At 42.5% G+C, this 17,850-nt stretch overlaps 1 long non-coding RNA gene across 1 annotated transcript in view; it reads right to left on the reverse strand.

The window, feature by feature from the left end:
- Positions 1 to 980: 980 nt before the first annotated feature.
- The window catches only part of LOC123383144, a 51,315-nt gene continuing 34,445 nt past the window's right edge, over positions 981 to 17,850 (reverse strand). Inside the window, exons 3-4 of the long non-coding RNA XR_006592574.1 lie at positions 4,359 to 4,468; positions 981 to 1,244 (exon numbers count right to left, since the gene is read on the reverse strand). This is a non-coding gene — a long non-coding RNA (uncharacterized LOC123383144). The remainder of the gene's footprint in view (positions 1,245 to 4,358; positions 4,469 to 17,850) is intronic.

The raw sequence follows: 17,850 nt of genomic DNA on the forward strand, positions 1-17,850 counted from the left end.
AGAGGTCCCCATATTCATGTTTCTGGTTCTTTCTCTAGGTTGTAAATACCTACACTCTCCCTGCTTAAGGTCTCAGCTGCATCAGGGGGCCTTGTCATACAGCTAATGTTCTCTCCAAGTTGGGTGACCACTCCCTCCCCTTGAACCTTCAAGCCCAGGGATCCTGGACTCCTTGTGCCCAGCCCAAGAAAGCTTCATCATTCCTGCTAGGTGGCTTTAATCTTGCCCATACTCTTGGAAAGTCCCCTTCATCAGTCACTGTTTTCCATGTGTCCTATGGGAATTCCAGTTAACATGAATATATGTATGTATTTTACGTGTTAATACACGTTTGTATTCACAACAAACAAACCTACCTACAAAGTATTAGGAATTATTCTCATTTTATTATGATTAAATTATTTTTACCAATAGGGGCACCTGGGTGGCTCAGTCTGTTAAACATCCGACTTTTGATTTCAGCCCAGGTCATGACCTCACAGTTGTGAGATCGAGCCCCGAGTCAGACTCTGTGCTGACAGCAGGCAGCCTGCTTGGGATTCTATCTCCCCAACTCCCCTCCCCAACTCAGGCTCTCTCTTCTCTCTCTCTCAAAATAAATAAACATTTTTAAAAAAAATTTTTGCCAATAATATCTAAGATATTCATTTATATATCATGTTGCATTTAAGCAAATGTACTCTCTTTCTCTAGAGCATTTATATACTAACATGGACTCTGTCGGTTATTAGAAGCCTGAAGTATCATATTTATTGAACAATGAGAGGAGTTATGTAGAATGTTTTCGAAATATGGCATTGCCTTGATGGTCAGAAAATGGGTTTTACAGCCAGATGAACATGTGTTTGTATCCTGGACCTAATTGCTAATAGGTACAAAACCTTAGTTACTCTACCTTTATGGATTTCTGTTTGACACCTGTGAAATGGAATTGAAGCTACTTTGTAGTTTAACTGTGAAGAAGAAACTAAAAATGCATGTAAAGCTACTAGCACAATATTTTATTAATGGTATAGATTCAATAATCAATGACCACTTGTAAACATTTACATGCTTAGCACTGAATTTAACCTGGCAGTCTCTTCACTTCTATGACAGTAATACTTTGCAAGGCTTTATGAGAATTACAGGCAATCTATACACAAGGTATGGCCCCATCATGGCAGCTACCATTATCAGTAGGGAAGGGAGAGATGGAAAGTCAGCCCAGGTGCCAGGAAATGCCTTCCATTCTTCCGACAGGTCTGTAACAAATACCAAAATAACAACAAAAAAATTGATATCCTTGTGGGAGATTAGAAAAGTTTAAATAACTCCAAGTAAGGAAAGTTTTTCTGTGGCCTTTTACTAGTAACTGGCCTTAATCTTCCTGACTGCTAAGAGCCTCATCCTCTTTCCCCACTGGATGCTAACTAATCTGTCTCCGAGTCCAGATAGGAGTAAGCCTGAGGCTATTCTGAGGTCAGTTCCTGCCGGAGGCACACCTGTCACCCTCTTCTATATATGCTCCCTGCTACCTAGGCAACCGGAGGCAGCTCCAGGGGGCAGGAAAGAGCACCAGGGATTCATTCCTGAGCCAGGAGGCAGGGACACAGTCCCTTCTTAGTGCCAATGTACAGTTATGTCAATGATGAATGTATTTTGGGGTAAGAATCCAGGACAAGGGATATATTTAATATCTTACTCCTCAATGCTCAGACCATCCCTCCGTTACCGTGTTAAATCTTTCACAATACAGCTTAAGAGGGAAACAGAAGCCTCAAGCATACCTCCTTCCTAATATGCTTCCTTAGCTCTGTCACCTTAAAAAGGATGTTCAGACTCACTTTGCCAACAACCATGGGAAGCTTCTCATGTAGGTCTTACCTCCGTCTCTCCTGTATCTTTTCTGGCCAGTGCACAACGTGCCTGCATGCCAACCCAACTTGTCACTATCCATCTCTGACCCTGAGAGACAGCCCCAGCACACAAATAGTGAGTACACCCGAGTTTGCTCCCACCCCATTTCTCCATGGAACATGGGACTGAGGACTTTTCCTTCTTTTTTTTTTTTCTTTCTCTCTCTCTTTCTTTCTTTCTCTCTCTCTCTCTCTCTTTCTTTCTTTCTCTTTCTTTCTTTCTTTCTTTCTTTCTTTCTTTCTTTCTTTCTTTCTTTCTTTTAACAGACTTACAGACAGTTTATTCTTATTGCAATAGCTCCTTCTTCTGTTGTTTCCCAGGCCTTATTTCCCCACCCAAATAATAAAGCAGGCATGAGCTTAGCAGGTGCAAAGTAAGGAATCTCACTGTTCTATCAGGCCACCCATTTGTCGTGGTCATTACAGACAGCATGCTAAAAAGTGTGTCCAGCCTGTCTTCTCTGTGTCACATCCTTGAAAAACGACAGGGCGCCCAGTGACAGGTAGGGGACACACACTCTCATCATTTTATCAGGTGCGACATACAGCGAAATTGGCTGAATAGTCGTCTTTTCTAGGCTTTCAATCAGTGAACAGAATGAATCCTGGAAGTTCGTTTGTGGTCATGCCTGGCTCGCCAGGGTATAATCTTCAGAGAGATTTGGGTGTCAAAGGCTGAAACCAGGAAGAAAAAACAAGTATTCATCTGAGTTTGTCTTTTCCACGTGCTATCGGAAACTCCTAATGTGGCTTAGGAGCCCGAGGCTGGACCTGCCACCATCCCTAGTTTTTCCAGGCACAGCCACCCTGAGAGCCAGCAGAGAACCACAAATAAAGGCAAAGATGGGGCTGGAAGAGAGGATGGCTAACAAAACTCGAACCACAAAGCGCCTGGGTTTCCTGCAGACAAAACAGTTCATGGGAAGTAGGCGGGAACACGCATTGGCCCAGGAGGCAAGATCTGGGCTTGTTAGGGGGGAATAGGTCATTTCCTGAAGGTAGGAAGTATCCTAGCCAAATGGAAAGAGTGCCAAGGTGCAGTCTTTGGTGGACGACACGACAGCCACTGCTCCCAGCCAATGTGGCTCTTCCTCTAGGTCAGCCTGGGCCAAGGGACTAGCTTAAGGCTCCTGAGGAAGTCACCACTGGTGAGAGGTGCTGGAACATAGGTTTTGTGATGCTCACAGAGTAGCGAAGTTTAGCTGAGCCTTGGAGAATTCAAATGTTGATGCAAACGACAGTTTGGAGAGGGGGCAGGTGTCGCCTCCCTTAAGTACCCATGTCCTATGTGGCAGCGTCCCCCCTTTAGAGGAGGCAGGGGTTCATCTGAGGACCCTGTCTCCCTCGGGATGTAGGCACCTATAAACCAGATGTGTCTGCGTTCACTTTCAAGTTCACAGATGAGGATTCTAGACCACCAGCAGGGATTGAACAGTGTATTGAATAAATTGAACCCCAACCCCAACACCTGTCTTTGATGTTCCCTTCCACCCAGCAAAAAATCAAGTTTCTGAGAAAAACTAGTAGGTAAGAAATCAAGGAGCCACTTGGCCAGCTTTTAAGCTAAAGGGAAAGTCAAGTCATAGAGGCTAGTCATGGTATAGCACGTGGGAAAAAGGCCCAAACTCGTCATATCAGAGAAGTGTTTCTGAGTCCACATGTGCCAGCAAAGGGGCTAATCTCCCTGGAGAGCTTGTGTGGGTAAAGACCCACCCCATCTCCATCACTTCCCAGGGGATACACGGGGAGGGCTGTCCTGAGCCCTGCCAGCTTCCTCGCCCCCAGGCCTTCCCTCCGAGCCTTTCTGCCACAGGCCTCCGGGCCTCTTTCTCCATCTGACAAACTCTAAGCCAAGTCCCGCCCCATGGCTCCTGGACCTAAGCTGGCCCACATTTTTTGGTTTTGTTTTTATTTTAAGTTGCATGTAAATGTGTTTAGTATGGTCTGTCTGGTTCCAGCACAGGGAGAAGAGGGGCTACAACAGGCACTATTTCACATAACTTCTTAACTTCCCGACTGCTACTGTTAATGAATTTGTGCGCCTAGCACTAAGTTACCATGTCCCCACTCCAAGAAGCCTTCCCTTTCCGCCCTTAATATGAACTGGGTTCATATTATGTTATGTGAGTTATGAAGTCTCACCGAGAAACATTCTTATATCCATCATAACTATTAATGACCACACTACATCTTCCTAAAAGCAGGAGTGGGTGTTTTATACCTGTTACCAATACCCAACGTCTGTCCTGGTGCTTGCACACAGAATTGTTCTTTTATCTAACACACATATTAGATATATAACATATATATTCAGAATACTCAGGTAGGGATGATTAATGAAATTGAAGGTCGTTAACATAGAAAAGTTAAACTGCTTGATAATCGATAACACAATAATTTCATAATGCATCATTTCATAATTGAGAATTCTATCACGTTTTTTCTAACTTCATGTATTACCTTTTTGACTGGACCATGCGCAGCTCTGGGACAGAGCGTTCCACTCCCTTTTAAATTAGTAAGTCTCCAGAGTCCCACGGTGTCCGGCAAATGGTAGATGTGCAATAAATCTGTTATAAATAAATGGAAATATCGAAAGGCTTTGGAGTGAGGATATACACTCCTTTGCTTTCCCAAACGCAGAACGTTCCCTGAGTGGCACTTAGAAGGAAGGGGACTTGAAGGCTTTGGGAAAGAATAAAACAGCTGGGACAGGACAAGCCTCTGATGAACCATTTACTGGAAGTCATGAGTGTCGGGTTCTTGGCCATTTGAGAGCCCTCTTCAAAGAAAAACTCTTCCTTTGAGGCCATGGATTGACTCTCTCACCATGGCAAGTGCCTGGCACTATATCAAAAAGAGATTTATTAAATTTAACAGACCAGAATATTATTACATAAAGAATACTGCCCCTGAGCTCCAATCAAGTCACCCAGCCGTCTGTCGGTTTCACTCATTCCCTGAATGCTCTACCCTCTCTCTCACTGCTAATCGGACAGAACCAGTCTGGGCACAGCCACCTGTGTGGCTCTGGGCCTCTGATCTCCAGTGGGCAGGAAGCTCAGAGGCGCTGATATCACTAGGCGTTTTGCTTGCTAGTTGTTCGGTATTTGTGTGCTGGTTCTTTTCTTCCAACAAATTTCTGTTTGGAGTTCCAATGACAGTAAGGGCAGTCATTAAGTGACCCCTGATCTTCTCCCTCTCACTGTATCACCATTTGCTGGTCTGAGCGACTTCCTCAGGTTCATGTACAATGGTTTACATTTGAGGAGAGGGCAATGAAGTTGACGGCTGCCTATCATGATGATGGTGTGGTGCTTCTGTATAATGCAGTGGCCGGAGACCCAAGGATGCCTACGTCAGCCCTTTTGGCCCAACTCAGCTCCCTAGAGGATTCAGAAATATTGAGATTCCTCCGAGTCGAAGCCCAAATGATGATTCATTATTAGGTAGGTTTTAGACCCAAACTTCAATTGGAACTCGAGTAAACTGTCATGGATGTACATTAAGTAAAACTCTCATGTACGTGAATTCTTTTCCATTTAGCCACATCACCAAAAGCTATCCTCTTGATTGTTTTAAAGACATATTTCTCTTTCTAGATTCACCCAAAGATACTTTGGGTATGCCACACTGCTAGTGAACAACATCCATAAGATCCTGGAATCCCTCTCTCCCTCTATCTGCTATGGCTTTTTTTGCACTTTCATGAAACGTAAAAACTAATTCGAATGACTGGACACACATAAATATTTCAAAAAAAGTGTTATTAATGGCACCCCTCCTCTGTTGCTTCACTGGAACAAGACCAGTTACAAGGGGAAGATTCTGATAAAGGAGTGTAAAAATACAAAATTATTACTTTCTTCCAATGGAACGTGTCACAGTACACGCCCCCAGGATCAGCCATTCCCACATAATGACCCCATCCCCCATGACAAAGCAGTAAGCACATATCAAGAAAAAAATGTGTATGCTATCATTTAGAGTCGTCATGTAGCTTATGGGATTTTCTAACACAAAAATTTACCCAGAAGCCTCAGAAGGAGATTTTATGGATCCCGGGTTTGTCCGTCACTTGTCACCTAAGCCATCTCTAGTGTTTTTCTTCACATCTAAAATTCATAGATCAGAGAACAGCCCATATTTAATAAACCCCATGTTCCAAGCAGTAAAACAGTAAAGGAAATTAAGTCAAGGTCACCAGAAGATAAACCGATAGATGCGGAGCAGCAAAAACAATGTTAGCTAGTATAGGTCACATCCGTCCTTCTGAATTCCCGTATCTATTAAATCCTGTGATAACCAAGACTCTCTTCTGGCTGAACAATATGCTGCCGGGAGAAGCCAGAGATTCTATAGACCCTGTCGGATCACACCAGCCACTGGATTGACGCAGGTGGCTCTTCTCAGCACAATGGAGTCCCTCCTGAAGCCCAATCCTCCCCGGGATGGACACTGAGGACAGCATTGCTGGAAGATGACAGGACAGAACCTTTGGGCTCTCCAGCGAGCAAGTGCCCAAAACCCAGAAGACAGATGGAGCCAAGCGGATTTGGGGACATAGCATCATTATGGGACTGGAAAGTTCTTTGTGCTTTTCAGCGTATAGTGTCCTGTTTCCCTGAGCGATCCTTATGTTCTGTTTATCGGCACAACGGACCACCCTGATATTTGCTCACATAAAACGATAACAAGAATCATTTTTCTCATGAAAGCACAAGTGAAACAGGGATCGGCAGGGGCAGGCTACAGCTGGGGCTGGAGGCTAGAAGAGATGAGATCCTCCAGTCTGGCTCCTCATGTGGGCTCTCCAGCATGATGGTTTCAGAGTAGGTGGCCTTTTAACATGGCAGTTTGGAGCTCCAAGCCACATTGCAAGAGAGAGGGAGAAAGAGAGAGAGACACAGGAAGATGTATCCCCTTTCTAATCTATCCTCGGAAGTCACACAATGCATTGCTTCCACTCACTCGATTCATTATAAAGAGTTACAAAGGCTGGCCCATATTCATAGGGAAAGGAATCACCTTTCACCTTTAACGGGAGGATTGTCAGAGAATTTGGAGGTGGGTTTTCCAAGCACCACACCTTGAATCTTAATATGTTAAGGTTCTAGGATTCATAGAACTTCTGTGTATCTTTTGTCTGATCTTTGAACAGAGCCTCAGGACCTGTTCTTTCGCTGTGTAATTTTCCACCAGTGTACCTTTTGGTAACCATTTGCATGGGTGTTTTGCTGCATTAGAACATGTGAGTCCCTCTAGCACTTGTGTGCGGGAATCCCACCACCAGGATAATCTGGAGGTCATGTTACGGAGAGAAAACGAAAAGCAAGTCAATACCAGGAGAATAAACCAGACCACAATTTAGGACACTTGTTAATCAACAGCTGAAAAATGTAGGACAAGGTAAGTATAATGCATATGTAAATAATCTGAAGATGGGTATTTGAGCAGAATGGTGTCTATTTTAGAGCACTTGCAGGAAATAATCCTAAGATGATGACAGAATGAAGAGTACAATGGGATACGCATAAAACACACTCAAAAGACGGGTGTCTGTAGGATGTTACCTTCCACTCAAGATGCTGTCATACATAATATAGCAACTAATATTTGTCAAGTACTTCCTATAAGCCAGTCATCTGTACATAGGAAGAACTCAATAAATATTTTTTTTGAATAAAAGGAAACAAGACAAAGCAAACGAAATAAATACTACTGTCTTCCTTTGACCTTCTTGGAACTTCCTGGAGCCCCAGGTGGGGTTGAAAGCAAAGTACTGAGCTCTAGGAGCAATTTTGTGGGGGAGACAGATAGCCCCCACAAGGAAATATTTAAAAAGCTGAACAGAGGCAACCTTCCATACTAGACAGAAGTGGCAGAGAGAGGACCATTTTATGATGGAAAAATGAACTACAGAGAGGACAAAGTCCCCCCTGTGTCTCAGAACCAATTGATGAAAGAGTCAGGATTTACCCCACACAGTATGTTTCAAGCCATTGATTAGTAAATTGTCCCCTCAGTGGAGTGCTGTCATTCTATAGATGCTCAAATTGGTCTTCTGGATGCCAGAAGAAAATATTACAACTTTCACTTATATTTTTCTCATGTTTAAAAATTAAAATGTGCTATATATATATATATATATATATATATATATGAATACATATGGTAATACGTTAAGACATATAATTTTAATATAAACACATATACCTATAGCAAGATGCATGTTCATTGTTTGAAGCTTACACATATTTAATTTTTTTTTAAGTGATAACCGAATTAGGCCATAATTGTGTGCCGCCCACTGGTGTCTTAAAGTGTGAACCGATCACTCCAGTCTTAAATCAAGAACGCAAAAATAAGCCACACTTCTCTGAGTTGGAATAAGTGTTCAATTACTCTGAGTAGCTTTCAAATCGATAGTCAAGAGGCATCATTATTTCAAAAGCTATTAGTTCCCATAGATTAAATTATATCTAACACTTACCACCCCCAACCCCATTAAAATACGAGGACATTTTATGCCACTCTCTCAGCTTTCTCGGGGGCTCCATTAGCACCATGAGAAACTCAACGGCGTGAATTGGCAAGTAATTAAACGGAGCATATGATGAGATTCTGAAGCCCTGCTTCTATTGGGAGGAAGCCCAAGTGTCTTACCTGAGTCAAGTATCTAAGGATTTCTGTCATCTGAAAACATGATTCTTAGAGCAGGACAGGCCACATTATACTGCTGATGGGGAAAATAATAGAAGATGTTCCTATCAAGAGGGACAAAGGGAAGTTACATGGCATGGCTAAGCCTTCACAGCCGGTTAGAGCTAAGTCAATGCACTTTCTTTCAAGAAACTGTTACTAAGCATGAATAATGTGTCAGACTCGGCAGGAGTGAAGAAATAAGACAAGTGTCCCGTCCTGAGGGCCTCATAGTCTAGCAGAACAGACACATAAACCAATACATTCATAATGCTGTCATAAATTCAAGAATGCATCAATACACAAGGTGTATTACCTTTGCTCCAATTCTTCAAACTTGACCTACACATTTCCTCAATTGCCCCACAGAGCTGGCATATAAATGGCACCAGAGGACCACAGGAACTGTTTTGGATGATTGTCTCAGATAATTCAGCATGTGCTCTATGTTTTTCAATTGAAAAAAGTTTCAATTTCAATTGAAAAATATACATAAAATTATAGAGAATAACATGACAATAATCCTTACCTGTATCTCTAAAAAGGAATCACTGTTAGAATCTAGTCATTGTCTATTTTCATTTTAAAGAAAAATAAACTTCTTATTTCACAAAAATGATACGTGATTATTAAAAAATGTAAATGCACACAAAAGAATGAAGGCAAAAAAAAAATTCACCACAAGCCTCACTACTTAAAAGTAACCATCAGTAGGGGTGACTAGGTGGCACAGTGGGTTAAGCTTCTGACTTCAGCTCAGGTCATGATCTCATGGTTCGTGAGTTCGAGCCCTGCATTGGGCTCTGTGCTGACAGCTCAGAGCCTGGAGTCTGCTTCAGATTCTGTGTATCCCTCTCTCGGCCCCTCCCCGGCTGATGCACTGTCTCTCTCTCTCTCTCTCTCTCTCTCTCTCTTTCTCTCTCTCTCTCTCTCTCTCTCTCTCTCTCTCTCTCTCTCTTTAAAAAATAAATAAACAACAACAAAAAAAAGTAACCGTCAGCAGTGGAGCCATCATGCCAAGTACCTTTCAATGAATGTAAACAATTATGTAGGTGTGGGGGCATGATGGAGTGCAATCTTTGATATAACCAGGATTATTCTACTCCATACTGTTTTCACAATCCTTTCCTTGTCTAATTTTGTATCTAAATAACTTCACTGGATTTTACTCTATTTTGCTTATCCCCTTGGGTATTAGATATAGGGCAGCATTTCGTGATATATTTGGTTCTCTACTTCATTTGCTCTTTACCTGCTCTTCCTGCCTTTGTCTATGTAATGTTCTTCTCTCTCTCTCTCTTCAGATACACATATACATATCATATCATGTACACTTCTAGTTTGGGTTCATTGATCTGGTTTCTTCTGCTTGACAGCTTTTAGATTTCTCTTTTCTAGCCCATGCCATTCATGCCTTAATAATGACTGGACAACTCCAATGAGCTGAACACTGTGCTAAGTCCCAGTTTCTGTTCTCCATGCAGAAGACAAACACAGAGCAAGTAAATGGAAAAACAAAATCAATACAAGCGCATATGAAGGAAGCAAACAAGGAGGGAAAGAGAGACGTCCCTCAGGTATTTTAGATCGTGTGGGCAGGAGCTGCTTCCCTGCAGAAGTGAGTTAACCCAAAATGTGAAGCATGACAAGCCCAGCACTAGGATTGCACCCATCATATAGCAGCTGCCTAATAAATATTTGTTGAATGAATGCATACATTAACATGAAGGTTATGGAGAAGGACATTTAAAAGAGGAGTGTACATGTACCCAGACCATTCTAGTGGACTCAGATTGTTTTTAAATTCACTTTCCCTTCCTGTTTTGAAATCTGATTAAGATGATAATGATAAGACTACTATTATCTTTCTAGTGATCATGTATTGACACTGTAGAAAAGGCACTTTATGGGACACCTGGGTGGCTAAGTGGGTTAAGCATCCGACTCTTGATTTTGGCTCAGGTCATGATCTCACAGTTTGTAGGTTCAAGCCCTGCGTCAGGCTCTGGGCTGACACTGCAGAGCCTGTTTGAGACACTCTCTCTCTCTCTCTCTCTCTCTCTCTCTCTCTCTCTCTCTCTCTCTCCCTCTGCCCCTCCCCTGCTCTCTCTCTCTCAAAAATAAACTTTTAAAAATATATTAAAAATAAAAATAAAGAAAAGGCACTGTGTGATTCACTTTACATCAATAGCTCAATGCGTCTCACAAAACCGTGACGCAAAAATTCATGGGCGTGAGGCGCTGCGTTTTTCTTTTGCCACCCAAGGAAACTGCAGCTTAAAGTTTAACTGCATTAGCCAAAGCGACCAAGCCATGAGACAGAACCCGAAACTGCATGCCGGCCTGTCCTTCTGCAAACCAAACGATCTACATCTGGAGGGCTCTTATGTCACCCACTGTTGCCTCAGTCAAAATACCAGGGTACAACAGGTGTGAGCCATCTACACACCCCTTCAGGATTGGGAAAGGGGTTCTGACAAAAGATGGTGAGGTAGGGTAGGAGAGAGGCCCCAAAGTGGGGCCAGGTACATCTGGATTCAAGTTCAGGTCCAGGCACCTGCTGGCTGTATACACTTCAGGCAAATGACCCAAGTCCTTGGGTTTCAACACCTGCACCCTGGAAAGAATAGTGCATCAATTCTCTCTCGTGAGGATTAAACTTCAATGATAAACACTCATGCACCACGGAGCACTGGGCTCCACAGAGGGTGAGGGCAGATGTCAAGTGACCCTGAGCGAGGAATCACCGGTCTGCACGTGGAGAAGGGGTGTGAGCAAGTTCTTAGAAGGGGGGACAGATGAGCGGGGATGTGAAGGACAAATAGGAAAAAAATTCCAGATAGAAGGAATGCTGTGCACAAAGACAGGACACAGACTCATTATCTGGAACCCGCCTCTTGGCATTTGATTCCGCTACCTTCCTTGCAGCAACGTGGGGGCCGTGGAGCACTTTTCCGCTGATAGAAATTCGGACGATGCTCTTAGAACAGTGCTCAGGATGCTAAGGATGATAATACAAACAGTTGCCCAGAAAAGAAGGAAAGGGCCTCCTCGAATCCCCGCTTCCTTCATTTTCTAAACCAACTGGGCCTGGAAAGATTTATTTTTTTCCTAAGTGCCAGAGTGTCTTCCTACATTAATTGTCCAGGGTGTCCATTCTTTGAGGCAGGGAGTTTTCAAAATTATGATGTTCGCTGCGTGTTAAATGCTAATGAATGTATTCTTCCTTTCCCAACGCTTTGGAGTTCCAGCTGGGCCCAGGGCTGGAAGCACGAAACTGCCATACAGAGGCTGGGCTGGGAGGTGTTTCCAGAAAGAACCGCCAGCTGAAAGAGTCTGTGAAGAACCCTGGCGCTTTGCTATTTCCAGCTGAATTGAGCAGCCTTGAGAAATCAGAGGAGATGTCCCCAGCATTTTATTCCTCCATGATCACCGGGGCTGCTTGGCAGGAATGAAATTTGAGTCTTGCCAGCTTCTATCTGTGTTAGAATCATTAAATACTTGAGTTTGGGTGAAATTATTAAAGGGGAAAAGGAGTCTCTCTTGCGGACAGCCTAGTGGGCATCATCACATAGCGCATTCCCCCAGTGTTGTAAGAATTACTACTGTCCCCCCATTTGCAAAGATAGACTGAAAGCACACCAGGCAAGCGGCTTGCGTGAGGTCACACAGCTAAAAAGTGCCCACGTCAGAATACTATCTTTCCTGAAACGTTAGAGCCCATTTTCAAACACGTCATCATGGATTGGCTCGGGTTAGATCATTAAATACGTGCTCTTTATTTCCAACAAATTCTCTGCAACATACACGTGGACAAATGCATTGATGGATAATGAAAAACAGAAGCTCATTCATTGCTTTTCATGTTCGTTACACCATCACGCAGGATAGAACCGGGAGTGGCACACATTAAAAAATCGCATGAATTTTTGAAGGAAACAAAAAAGAATAGGAAGGCTAACATCTATTGTTTAAATAATGGTAGCTGGGGTGAAGAAATCAATTATTCAAAAACTCCAAAACATGGAAAATGACTAAAAAACATTATTTCAGAGCATTCTGGTATTCAGAGTAAAAACAGAAGCAAATTGCATTTTTACCACCCATTACTTAGTAAAAAATTGAGCATCGGTTCGCCAGGAAAGATGAATGTGTTTGGAGTTCCTACTTTATAACATGTGGTGTGGATTTGTACAAGATTATTACGCAATCCATCGTAGGCTGCTGGGAGCAGCCATGATTCCCAGCATTTACAGATTACAGGCATTACCTCCAATTGCAGTACGATTTTCTCCCGATTGTGCCATTTGATCGGAGGAAGCTCCGTTTGAAGGCCAAATAAATCTCTCCATTCTTGTTTTGAACAGTCATTGTGGGTGACTTTGCAGCCATCCCGCTCAACACAGCCTCACCTCCACCACCAGGTCCTCCGATGTAGGTTGTGTTACCTGTGCACACATCTGCCATGGTGCTCTTTAATCCCCTCTCCACCTGCTTTTCCAATTTCCCTCCTACCTCTTCTCAGTATGAGCCTGACATGACTCCAACTTTGGTTAGTTTATATAGGGACCAAAAGAAATCACTCTCCTACAAAAGTCGTAAGTTTCCAGTGACCGTGTTGGGCGACAGCCACCTGCTTATATCCGGGTAGGTCCCACAAGACCGGGCGTACAATTCGCGGGACAATGCATGAAGCTTCCGCTTTCTTTGAACTCTTCCCAGAAATGACACCCGTGAATGAGATACCAGTGGAGGTGAGCAGTGAGTATGTGGGTGTGGGTGTGAAGTCAAACAGACAGGACTCTGAAGGTCACAAGAGGTCACATTCCACCCTAGAGGAGGAGGTGTCTTGAGGCGGAGAGCAAACCTCCTGTCCTTCAACTTGGCTAGTTGCATCTCTCTTCTGTTCAATATCTTTCCTGCATATCCCTTTCTTTAAGAATAAACACCAAAATGCTCACACAACCTGAAAACTCAGTATAGCTCGCACTTTCTGCCTCTGTTGTGTATGTTTAATGACTTTCACCTTTGGGTCTTTCTGCACAGCCACAGAGGCTCTTTCATTTCCTTTACGATGCAAAGCATCCTGCTGCCTCAGGGCTTTTGCACAAGCTGTTGCTGCTGCTGCGGCACTGAGCGCTTGGTGAGCTCCTCACTTTGTCCAGGTTTTCAGGCTTTAGGAATCACCTCAAATATCACTTCTTTAGGGAAATTGTGCTAACCCAACAAGGTTCTACCTCACCTTATGTTCTCTCTTAGAAATCTGTATCTTTCTTTTTAACATTCATCATCAAGAGTCATCATATATTTGGTTACTGCTTTACCCAGCACTCCAAGCTTTAGAAAGCTAGTGTTTATGTTTCCTTTAAACTTAACATTTTATCCCTGGCACCATGTATGAAAAGACATCTTAAAAAGTTTTTTTTTTAAGTAAATGAATAAGTGAAATCTGTCCTAGGAGGGGAATATTAGAGTTATTAAAAGTTCAGGTGAGCTGACAGAGATGGAAATCCCTTGGAAAGATGCAAACTCCCAATCATAAGAACTTAAATCAAGTTCTGGATCTTCCACTTAATTTACGTAAAGGAACATTCCTATGCCATCATCTTAAAGTCTATCTCATAATGTCGTCAGGATCATTAAATAGCACCATGGCTTTCACACATAGCCATTCAGTAAATATTTGTTGAATGCATAAGTAAATGAATGTATGAAAGCCTACTAGAAATATCTAGACTGGGACATCCGAGTGGCTCAGTCAGTCGTGTCTGACTTCTGACTTTGGCTCAGGTCATGATCTCACAGTGGATGAGATCAAGCCCTGCATTGGGCTCTACCCTGAACAGGGAGCCTGCTTGGGATTCTCTCTCTCATTCTCTCTCTCTCTCCCTCAAAATAAATAATCTTTAAAAAAGAAATATCTATACTATGACTAAAAGGTGAGGGTCAGGGATATACTGATGGCACAAATGGAACGTGGTAGAGAGAGAGAGAGACCAAGAAGATAAAATGAAAGGAAAGAAAGATCACATTAACAGAAAAAACACTGCAGTGTTTTCCTTGTTCCTTTATTAGAGCATATGAGGCTTTTATGGCAGATTTCAGAACCCAAGAACCTCAGCAAGGAGCTTAAGATATATGTTATCTGAATGTTTCCCAACCTTGAAATCCTCACGGAAAGAAAGAAAAGTCTCCAGACTTCCTCTTAGAAATCTCACTTGTAATTTCAGCAAAACCTGGGGAATCTGTATCATTGACCTTGACCCATGGTTACTTTGATGACAGGTGCCATATTGGGACATGCCTGTTTGGAAGGTGATGGGCTCTGGGATGGGATTCACCCCTGCAGCCACCTACAGTAGGTGCATGTCTGCAAACGGGAACTTGGGTAGCGTGAGGCACATTGGTGTCCACATGGAGAGACTTATCTGAAAGACTTTGAGATCTCCCAATTTAAAACAGAGTCCATTCAAAAAAATTTTTAAGTTTATTTATTATTAAGAGACAGAGCATGAACAAGGGAGGGGCAGAGAGAGAGGGAAACACAGAATTGGAAGCAGGCTCCAGGCTCTGAGCTGTCAGCCCAGAGCCTGACATGGGGCTCAAACTCACAACCACAAGATCATGACCTGAGTCGAAGTCGGACGCTTAACCAACTGAGCCACCCAGGCACCCCTGAAACAGAGCCCATTCAAATGTCTGCATCGCATGCCCAATTCTACACGACTAAATGTTCAACATTGGGCAGTAATATAATTACTCTGGACACCTATTACCTGGACCGTGGCACAAAGTAGCACTACCTATTTCTCAGCACTACTTTAAACACTAACTAAATTAACTCGTACAAATCACCCAGGACATTATCTATGATCACATAACAGGTGCTCTACGAATGGCAGCAAAGAGGCAGCGGAGAAAGAACAGGGAAAGGAAAGTGAAGATTAGGGAAAAGAGAAGCATTTGCTTTTATTCTCTGCTTCAGTACAATTCGTGTAAAATTATTTGTTTAGAAATTAAGTAATGATGAAGATAGTAGAATCCAAAGAGGTGTCAATGAATACTTTTAGCTATACATTTATTTATATATTCACGCTCCATGCCAAGCCACAGATGTCTATCGATTTCCCTCCTCTAAAATAGATGGTTTTGTTTAGCTCTGAAAAAGTGAACAATTTTCCTGACACCAACTGCTTGTTTAATAGTTTTGGAATAATCTATATTTCATTAAGATGATGACTTATTACACCCAACCTTCTGCTGCCTTGCAAACTATTGATTTAAGGCAGTTTAGCACTTGTATAGCATCTAATAAATTGGTCCCAATCGGCTGCGCTGTGTTATATACTCATCCCTCACTGTATAACACTGGCCTGGCATATTTTAGAACACATCCACAGATTTGTTTTCTCGACAAGATCCTTCCCCTTGAAATCCTTCCACTGAAACAAGTCACGGCTTTTTTTTTCCTTTATAATTCACATAAAACTTTTAGATAAGTAGAGGGCACCACAATCAATATTCATAGTGTGATTTATAGGAGGAGGAAATATTCCACTAAATCCTCCTTGTAAATCCAGTGTGCAAAGTAGTTAGTACAGTAATCCATCTCCTGGATATTCTAAACGGGGCATTAATGGCCTTGAAAGGCAGAGTGGCCGTGAATCACCTGCCTGTGATGCAGGTAGGTAGTTAGCAGCTTTATTAGCTCAAATGCTTCACACTCAGCTCTACCTTCTGCCCCGCACCCCACTCCCGCCAGAGCCTAGCACATTCGTCTTAGCTCAGCCACTCCTTTTCTCCAAGGGTTCACTTGTACTGTTAGGCATTCCTGTTCTCTTTATGATGAAGGCATTATTCTCCTGAAAATCATGGAGGACACTACCTGGAGTTTCGAAGTTACTTTCTCTTCCCTCATTTTTTTCCCTCCAGAATTAGTTTTTCCCCCATGGATTTCTCTCTCTTCCTTTCTTCAAATGTATGTAAGGATTTGGTTGGCACATGGGTGGCTCACATGACTTTCCTCTTCTGTTCTCCAAAACCGTGGCATTTGCAAAGTTGTAGACTGTAGGGACATAGCAAAAGGTACACCGACTACCTTAAGCAGTCTTAGGTGATGCCACCTAAGACCTTAAGCAGTCTTAGGTGATGTAAAATTTGAATGAGGTCTTTTGAAAACGATCAGGAAAGTCCTTGGTAGGAAAGTGAGTATTCCAAACTGACACGTACTTACCTACGTGGGAAACACCACGGCACAGTGATTTCTAGGAACTGTAATTAATTCAGTTTAGTTAGAGCAAAGGAGACACAAGTATCAATGCCAGGAGATGAGTGTAGAAAAAGGCACTAAGGAAAATCCCAGAGCTACATACTCAATAATCATTTGCTGAGTGAATGAATGTATGAACTGATCATTCAACCAAACAATAAGTCAATGGAAAACATGCTCTCTTTTTCCATTCTCCTGGGTACATTCTCCTTTATAGACACAGTGTCTTTTGTCTTGTTTTCACTAGTCAACACCCCGTGTTTATTCTTACCATAGCATCTTAAAAAGAAGTCGGAATAATTGTCTTACTCCTTCAGAGTCTGCTAATCTTTTTTGGTACAGAATGGAAGTCCTTCTCTATTTCTTTGAAACCAGTTGATAGCGTTTATGTCCTTGAAGGTGATACTAATTGGGTCAGAAAGCTCGTTAAACACTTATTTCCAACTCTTTACACCTTATATTTGATAAGCATAGCCAACACATCAGCTGGTCCTTCCCATTTATTAATCCAAGAATCCATCTGTTTGAATGGCGGCACTTAGCAACACTACTGTGAAAGCCAGATGGGCTGGTTTGTCCTAACACTCAAAAGCAGGGGCATCTTAGAAGCCTAGCACAAGGACTTTCTGCTTTTTCACCCCAGATGGGGGAGAGTGGCAATTCTCTCAAGGAAGCTCTGCAAATTGGAGATTCCTGCTCTGAAGCCATTTGGCAGAAACCTATTACTCGGAAAATACAATACCTAGCATTTTTGCTCTCTTTTGTATCAATATTTTATGTGAGAAGAAGATGTAGGCAAGGAAATCCTATGACAGAGAAACTTTATTTACTTAGAGAAACTCTTCAAAATGATCTCTAACATAGAAAGAACACCCTTGATAATACTGGAATCTTTCTACTGGATTGACGTCCCAGTTGCAATGTCTAAGGGGGATTTATGGAATAATAATGAATCATTTCAATTCTACTTCAAACTCCTTG

The sequence above is a fragment of the Felis catus genome, chromosome F2 (genome assembly GCF_018350175.1).
Source record: "Felis catus isolate Fca126 chromosome F2, F.catus_Fca126_mat1.0, whole genome shotgun sequence".
Taxonomy (NCBI): domain Eukaryota; kingdom Metazoa; phylum Chordata; class Mammalia; order Carnivora; family Felidae; genus Felis; species Felis catus.